At 37.0% G+C, this 9131-nt stretch overlaps 1 non-coding gene across 1 annotated transcript; it reads right to left on the bottom strand.

The window, feature by feature from the left end:
- Positions 1-2370: 2370 nt before the first annotated feature.
- LOC115941111 (U6 spliceosomal RNA) lies at positions 2371-2477 on the bottom strand. The gene has a single exon (XR_004075867.2). It is a non-coding gene; the product is annotated as a U6 spliceosomal RNA (small nuclear RNA).
- Positions 2478-9131: the final 6654 nt, after the last annotated feature.

The following is a 9131-nucleotide window of genomic DNA, read 5'->3' on the forward strand; positions in this document are numbered from 1 at the left end:
GAGAAATAAAAAATTGCCTACAAGGGAAAAACTATAAGGCTATCAGCTGATTTTTCAGCAAAATTTTGTAAGCCAGAAGGAGTGGCATGATATATTCAAAGTGCTGAAAGGAAAAAAACCTACAACCACGAATACTCTATCCAGCAAGGTTATCGTTCAGATTTGAAGGAGAGATAAAGAGTTTGCCAGACAAACAAAAGATAAAGGAGTTTATCACCACTAAGCCAGACTTACAAGAAATGTTAAAGGGACCTCTTTAAATGGAAAAGAAATGGCCATAATTAGACATAAGAAAAATATGAATAAAAAGATGTAAAATATGAGAACATATACATAAAATGTGGAGAAAGGAGTTAAAAGAGGAAAAAGAAAGATTGTTTTCTTTTTTCAGTTTTTTGTTGTTGTTTTGTTTTTGTTTTTGTTTTTTTATTTTAGAACGTGTTTGTACTTAATGACCATCAAATCAATATGGACTGTTATTTACTAAAGATGTTATATATGAACATGATGGTAACCACAACCCCAAAACCTATGACAAATACACAAAAAATAATGAGAAAGAAAGCCAAACAAAATGCTATAGATACTCGTTGACCACAAAGAAAGAGAGGAAGGGAGGAAAAAGGAATAAAGAAGAACTATAAAAACAACCAGAAGACACATTTTAAAAATGGCAATAAGTACATACTTATCAATAATTAATTTGAATGTAAATGGCCTAAATGCTCCAATCAAAAGACATGGAGTTGGGGGCACCTGGGTGGCTCAGTTGTTAAACATCTGCCTTCTGCTCAGGTCACGATCCCAGGGTCCTGGGATTGAGCCCCGCATCGGGCTCCCTGATCAGCGGGAAGCCTACTTCTTCCTCTCCCATTCCTCCTGCTTGTATTCCCTCTCTCACTATTTCTCTCTCTGTCAAATAAATAAATAAAAAATCTTTTTTTTTTTTTAAAGATTTTATTTATTTATTTGAGAGAAAGAATGAGATAGAGAGAGAGAGCATGAGAGGGGGGAGTGTCAGAGGGAGAAGCAGACTCCCTGCTGAGCAGGAAGCCCAATGCGGGACTCGATCCCAGTTCTCCAGGATCATGACCTGAGCCAAAGGCAGTCGCTTAACCAACTGAGCCACCCAGGTGCCCCAATAAATAAAAAATCTTAAAAAAAAAAAAGACATGGAGTGGTGGAATGGATAAAAAAAAACATGACCTATCTATATGCTGCCAAAAGAGACTGATCTCAGACCCAAAGATGTATACAGACTGAAAGTGAAGGTATAGAAAAACATTCACCCTGCAAATGGAAGCAGAAAAAAGCCGACATAGCAATATTTATATCAGACAAAAAAGACTTAAAAATAAAGACTATAATAAGAGACAAAGAAGGGCATGACATAATGATACAGGGTTCAATCCAATAAAAGGATAAAATGATTGCAAATACCTTTGCACCCAAATACATGAAGCAAATGTTAATAGACAAAAGAGAGAAATTGATGGTAATGCAGTAATAGTAGGGAACATTAACACTCCACTTACATCGATAGATCATCCAGATAGAAAATCAAAAAGGAAACAATGTCTTTGAATGACACATAGGAGCAGATGGGCATAACAGAAATATACAGAACACTCCATCCAAAAACAACAGAAGACACATTCTTTTCAAGTACAGATGGAACATTCTCCAGGACAGATCACATATTAGACCATAAAACAAGCTTCAAAAATTTAAGAAGACTGAAATCACACCATACATCTTTTTTCAACTACAACAGTATGAAACAAGAAATAAATCACAAGTAAAAACTGGGAAAAAACACAAACACATGGACACTAAACAACATGATACTAAACAACCAATGGGTCAATGAAGCAATGAATGGACAAAGCAAAAAATACATGGAGACAAATGAAAATGGAAAAAAAAAAAAAAGTCCAAAATCTCTGGGACACAGTGAAAGCAGTTCTAAGAGGGAAGTATACAGCAATACAGGCCTACCTCAAGAAACAAGAAAAACCTAACCTTACACTGAAGGGAACTAAAAAAAGAAGAACAAACAAAACCCAGGGTGAGTAGAAGAAAGGAAATAATAAAGATCAGGGCAAAAAGAAATGATGTAGAGATTTTAAAAAATAGAAAAAAAAATCAATAAAAGCCAGAGCTGGTTCTTTGAAAAGATAAACAAAAATTGACAAACCCTTAACTAGATTTATCAAGAAAAAAAGAAGAAAGGACCAAATAAATATAATCAGAAATGAAAGAGGAGAAGTAACAAAAGATACCCCAGAAATATAAAGGACTATAAGAGAATACCATCAAAAAATTATATGCCAACAAACTGGACAACCTAGAAGAAATGGGTAAATTCTTAGAAACATACAATCGTTTGTGGATTTGCATGTTATCCCTGTGCAGGGATCATGCTAATCTTCTCGGTATCATTCCAATTTTAGTATACGTGCTGCTGAAGTGAGCATGAAACATACAATCTTTCTTTTTTTTTTAAATTTTATTTATTTGAGAGAGGGAGAGAGAGAGCATGATTGGGTGTTGGGGAGAAGGAGAAGCAGGTTCCCCACTGAGCAGCAAGCCCAAAGTGGGGCTCTATCCCAGGACCGAGACCATGACCTGAGCTGAAGGCATATGCTTAACTGACTGAGCCACCCAGATGCTCCTATAATCTTTCAAAACTAAATCAAAAAGATATAGAAAATCTGAACAGATGGATTACAAGTAACAAAATTGAATAGGTAATAAAAAAACTACCAGAAAATAAAAGTCCAGGATCAGATGGATTCACAAGTGAATTCTACCAGACATTTAAATAAGAGTTAATACCTATTCTTTTCAAACTATTCCAAAAAATAGAAGAGGAAGGAAAGTCTCCAAATTCATTCTATGAGTCTAGCATTATCCTGATACCAAAACCAAAGACACCACAAGAAAAGAAAACCAGAGGCCAATATCCCTGATGAACATAGATGCAAAAATCCTCAACAAAATATTGGCAAACTGCACAGAATATATTAAAAAGATCATTCATCATGAGTAGGTGAGATTTATTCCTGGGATGCAAGGATGACTCAATATTTGCAAATCAATCACCATCATACACCACATGAGCAAAATAAAGAATAAAATATGATCATCTCAATAGATGCAGAAAAAACATTTGGCATGATTCAACATCTGTTCATGATAAAAACTCTCAATAAAATAGGGTTAGAAGGAACATACATCAACAAAATAAAGGCCATATGTGAAAAACCACAGCCAACATCATTCTCAATGGTGAAAAATTGAGAGTTTTCTCTCTAAGGTCAGAAACAAAACAAGGATGTCCACACTCATCACTTTTATTCAACATAGTACTAGAAGTCCTAGCCACAGCAATCAGACAAGAAAAAGAAGAAATAAGAGGCATCCATATTGATAAAGTAGAAGTTAAACTGTCACTATTTGCAGATAACATGAAATAAAGAAAATTCTAAAAATTCCACCAAAAAACTAGTAGAAATAATAAACAAATTTAGTGAAGTGGCAGGATACAAAATTAGTACCCAGAAATCTGTAGTGTTTCTATACACTAACAATAAAGTTGCAGAAAGAGAAATTGAAAAAGCAATCCCATTTACAATTGCACCAGAAAGAACAAAATACTTAGAAATAAACTTAACCAAGGACATGAAAGACCTGTACTCTGAAAGCCATAAAATATTGAAAGAAATTGAAGATGATACAAATAAATAGAAAGATATTCCATGCTCATGAATTGGAAGAATTAATGTCAAAATGTCCATATTACTTACAGCAATTTACAGATTCAATCCAATCCCTATCAAAATATCAACAGCATTCTTCACAAAACTAGAACTAATAATACCAAATTTGTATGGAATTGTAGAAGACCCCAAATAGCCAAAGAAATCCTGAGAAAGAACAAAGTTGGAGATACCACAATTATAGATTTCAAGATATACTACAAAGCTGTAGTAATGAAAACAATATGGTCCTGGCACAAAAACAGACACACAGATCAATAGAACAGAATAGACATCCCAGAAATGAACTCACATTTGTATGGCCAATTAATCTATGACAAAAGCAGCAAGAATATACAATGGGGAAAAGACAGTCTTTTCAATAAATGGTGCTGGGAAAACTGGACAGCTACATGAGAAAGAATGAAACTAAACTACTTTCTAATACCATACACAAAAATAAACTCAAAATGGATTAAAGACCTAAATGTGATACCTGAAACCATAGAAATCCTAGAAGAAAATACAGGTAACAATTCCTCTGACATCAGCCATAGCAGCTTTTTCTAGATATATCTCTTAAGGCAAGGGAAACAAAAGCAAAAATAAACAATTGGGACTACATCAAAATAAAAAGTTTTTGTTTTTTTTTTTTAAGATTTTATTTATTTGACAGAGAGAATGAGAAAGCACAAGCAGGGGGAAGCAGTAGAAGGAGAGGGAGAAGCAGGCTTCCCGCTGAGCAAGGAGCCCGATGCAGGGCTCGATCCCAGGACCCTGGGGTCATGACCTGAGCTGAAGGCAGATGCTTAACCAACTGAGCCACCCAGGCACCCCAAAATAAAAAGTTTTTGCATAGCAAAGGAAACCATCAACAAAACAGAAGGATAACCTACTGAATGAGAGAAGATATTTGAAAATGATATATCTGATAAGGGGTTGATATCCAAAATATATAAAGAACTTACACAGCTCAACACCAAAAAACCACCAAATAATCTGAATAAAAATGGCCAGAGGACCTGAATAGACATTTTCCAAAGAAGACATCCAGATGTCCAACACACACATGAAAAAATGCTCAACATCACTGATTATCTGGGAAATGAAAATCAAAACCACAATGAGATATCACCTGATACCTGTTAGACTGGCTAAAATGAAGAAGATAAGAAGCAAGGGTTGGCGAGGATGTGGAGAAAAAGGAACTCTTGTGCACTGTTGGTCAGAATGTAAATTGTTACAGCTACTGTGGAAAACAGTATGGAGGTTCCTCAAAAAATTAAAAACAGAAATTCTGTATGACCCAGTAATTCCTTTACTGGGTGTATACCCAGGGAAAATGAAAACGCTAAATGGAAAAGACGTATGCACCCCTCTGTTTATTGCAGCGTTGTTTCCAAAAGCCAAGACATGGAAGAGACCTAAGTGTCCATCAGTAGACGATGGACAAGGAAAATATTATATATATGTGTGTAATATATATTGTAAATATATATTATATATATTCTTATATATATTATATATAAAATATATAATGGAATATTACACAGCCATAAAAAGGATGAAACTGTGCCATTTGTGACAACATGGATGGACCTAGAGGGTTTTATGCTAAGTGAAATAAATCAGACTGAGAAAGACAAATATCACATGACTCCACTCATAAATGGAATCTTAAAAAAGAAGAATAAATAAAAAGCAGAATCAGAACTATAAATACAGAGAACAAACTGATGGCTGCCAGAGGGAAAGGGTTGGGGATGGTGAGCAAAATGGGTGAAAGGAGAGAAGGAGATACAGGCATCCAGTATGGAATGAGTAAGTCACAGGAATAAAATGCAGAGCATAAGGAATACAGTTAATGATATTGTAATAGTGGTATAATAGGACAGATACTAGCTACACTTGTGGTCAATGTAGTATAATGTATAAATTTGTCAAATCACTAAGTTGTACATCTGAAACTAATGTAACACTATGTGTTAACTATACTCAAATAAAAAATACAATTAAAAAATACAATGAAGTTAAAAAAAAAAAAAAGACTTCTAGGTCCAAGTATTTCTTTTATGCAATTGGCATTTGGGGGAATTAATATGTCAAGGATTCTTAAACATAGACTCACAGCCACTGTATAAAATGATGTTGTATGTTATTGCATTTTCTAAAAGAGATGGCCCATAACTTATACTAGAATCTCAATCTATTTGTAACCATAAAAATTAAAGATAATAATTTTAAAATATATCATTTTTAAATAAAATTATTTATATTCCATTAAAAAATAAGCCCCTAAAGATGGTTGCCAGGGGGAGCAACAAATGTTAGAGGGTTGGAACTTTCAGTCCCACTACCTCCAGGGAGAGGAGGAGGCTGAAAGTTGAATCAATCACCAAAGGCCAATGATTTACTCAAGCATGCCTATGTGATGAAGCCTCCAAAAAAAATCCACTAGGGTGGAGTTTGGAGAGCTTCCAGGTTGGTGCACACGTCAACATGCCAGGATGGTGGTGCACCCCACTTCAATGGGGACTGAAGCTCCCGCACTTAGGACCCTTCTGGATCTTCCTTTATGAACCTCTCCAACTGGCTGCTTATCTCTATCTTTAAAAAAAAACTGGTGGAATGTAAGGAAGTGTTTTTCTGAATTCTGTGAGCTGCTCTAGCACATTAATTGAACCCAAGGAGGTGGTTGTGGGAACCTCTAACTTATAGCAAGTTGGTTAGAAGCACAGATAATAACCTGGACTTGTGATGGCATCTAAAGTGGGGGAAGGCAGTCTAGAAGGACTGAACCCTTCATCCACGGAATCTGATGTTATCTCCAAGTAGATTGTAAGACTCAGGTAGATTGAATTAATTGTAGGACACCCAGCTGGTGTTGCAGAATTGCTTAATGTGTGAAAAGCCCACACATCTAGTGTCAGAAGTGAAGCGGTATTATAGCTGAGTATTTAGAGTAAGGAGATGTATGGGAGTGTTTGCCTTTATAGCCCCCACACAACAGTTGGCTCTCAGTAAGTGTTTGTTGAATGAATGAATGTTTCCAAACCTTCAGTAACTGGACTGTCTCCACCACCCCAGTAAGTTGACATTTGCATTAGAAATGTGAAATGGAAGAGGTGACATTTCCAACAATCTTCTAGTCATTTGTTCAAGTTCATGTCTCTCAAGAAACATGGGAGAATACAAAATGAATAAATACAAAGAAAGTAAATAAGGAAAGACATGAAGAAGGAATCAAGAAAGAAGTGAAAGAAAAAGAAAGTGGCTGAAGGAAAGCAGAAAGAGAAGGAAAGAAAGAAAAGAAAGAAAAAGATAACTTAAAAATTATCAAGACAACATTTTATTAAGTCATTGGAATCTTACTTTTTTCTTTGCTGGTACATATGCATACTCTGACTGGGGCAATATTGTCTTTGAGGATGAAGCAATGAATGGAGGAAGACCAGAAGACAAGGAAACTTAGAGCTGAAGGAGGAGGCAGAAAGGGCTGGGGGCTGGACAGACAGGACAGAACTCCTACAAGAGGCTCTAAGTCTGGCTCCCAGGCAAGACATAGGTTCAAGGACTACAGTCAGGTCTGTCCATAGCTCTGGGTGCACAATGGGCAGCCGAAGATCCATCATAACTCTGGGACCATCTCAAAACTTGGGTGCAACAGAGTGGGAGTACCCGTGGCCACCATTCATGCATTTGTTTATAACATATTTACTGAACTCTGTCTGAGGCCCTGCGGATTCAGCAAAAACCAACCAGATATGGTCCTCGCTCTCAAGGAACTTAGATTTATGCAATTTTGAAGGTCACTCGTAGGTAACAGGGGCTTAACACTTAGGAGAAAATTCAGGCAAAAACCTCCATCTTTCGAAAGGGATATATGTATATAAAATACTAGTCAGATTATTTAGCTAGAACATGGGGATTAGAACTGAGGTATAGTCCCCAAACTATCAATTTTTAGTAGAGAATGGAAGCTATAATATTTTGAAGACATCATCAGGATTGAGGGTACTGGAAGTTAATTATATTTCTAGGGAGAGACTGTAATCCCAGATAAATCCTGAGAGCAAGTTCCTGGATGGGAGAGTAGCAAATGAGAGGACCTGCATCCAACACCAGGACCCAGGCCCTGAGTCCCTCTGAGGTGCTCATATGAGGCTGGATATATGGCAGTCCTGAAATAAGCAGGACTGAGATTTTCAGAGGTGGAAGGAGTGGGACCGTCTGTGGAAAAAAGGCTGGCAGAAATGGGAGAACAAGCAAAGAAAAGAGCAGCATGATGACATGAGCAGCGCTGCAATGTCATTCTAGTGGGATTGCTGACATTTCTATTTGAGGGTTTTATTTATTTTTATTTTTTAATTTTTTTTTAAGATTTTATTTATTTATTTGACACAGAGAGAGCCAGAGAGCAAAGAGAAGCAGGGAGAGTGGCAGCCAGGGGAGAAGCAGGCTCCCCGCTGAGCAGATGTGGGACTCGATCCCAGGACCCTGAGATTATGACCTGAGCAGAAGGCAGACGCTTAACCGACTGAGCCACCCAGGCGCCCCTCTATTTGAGGGTTTAAAAAAGTGTACGTGTGCATGTGCGTGTGTGTGTGTATGCATATTTATATGTGATAATATAATATTTTGGAGGCAAGTATTCTTTTTTTAAGATTTTTTTTATTTATTTGAGAGAGAGAGAGAAAGAGAGCACAAGCGGGGTGGGGGAGAGGGAGAAGCAGGACCCTACTCCCCGCTGAGCAGGGAGGCTGACATGGGGCTCCATCCCAGGACCCTGGGATCATGACCTGAGCCAAACACAGATGCTTAACAGACTGAGCCACCCAGGTGCCTTGGACACAAGTATTCTTCATGATACAGAGTTTTCTCTTGACCTAGGTTCCTTCATTTTCTGTCCTTTCCCCATTTTGGCACATGTTTTGATCTACATCCTGGTTGTTTCTCATGTATGTGGAGCTTACTAAGTATTGACCAAGATTTCCAACCAATAGCAGCAACTCTGTGTTCCATGTATTAGTAGTTGTAAATTCAGTTTCACACTTATGTTGGTTCCTACACTCCTGGGAAATTAAGGTCACTTCTGTTTTGGTATAATAGTTTTACATTCAAAAATATTTTCTTCACACATTTCCATTTTGTTCATTAAAGGTCCAAGGGACTGGAAGTCTTTTTTTTTAATTTTTTTTACCAGGTTTACATCTGCATCTTGTGTGGTCAGTCCCTTCCTTGTATTTCTTACATGATGTGTCTCTACCGCTGAGAGCAGAGAAGTATCATTCAGGGAGGATAAACTTCACTTTCCTCCTGATCCTCATAGTGAGTGAATGCTTCTTGTGGTTCAGAAGTCTGCTTCTGGAG

The sequence above is a fragment of the Leptonychotes weddellii genome, chromosome 5 (genome assembly GCF_054177405.1).
Source record: "Leptonychotes weddellii isolate Sample4059 chromosome 5, ASM5417740v2, whole genome shotgun sequence".
Lineage (NCBI taxonomy): Eukaryota > Metazoa > Chordata > Mammalia > Carnivora > Phocidae > Leptonychotes > Leptonychotes weddellii.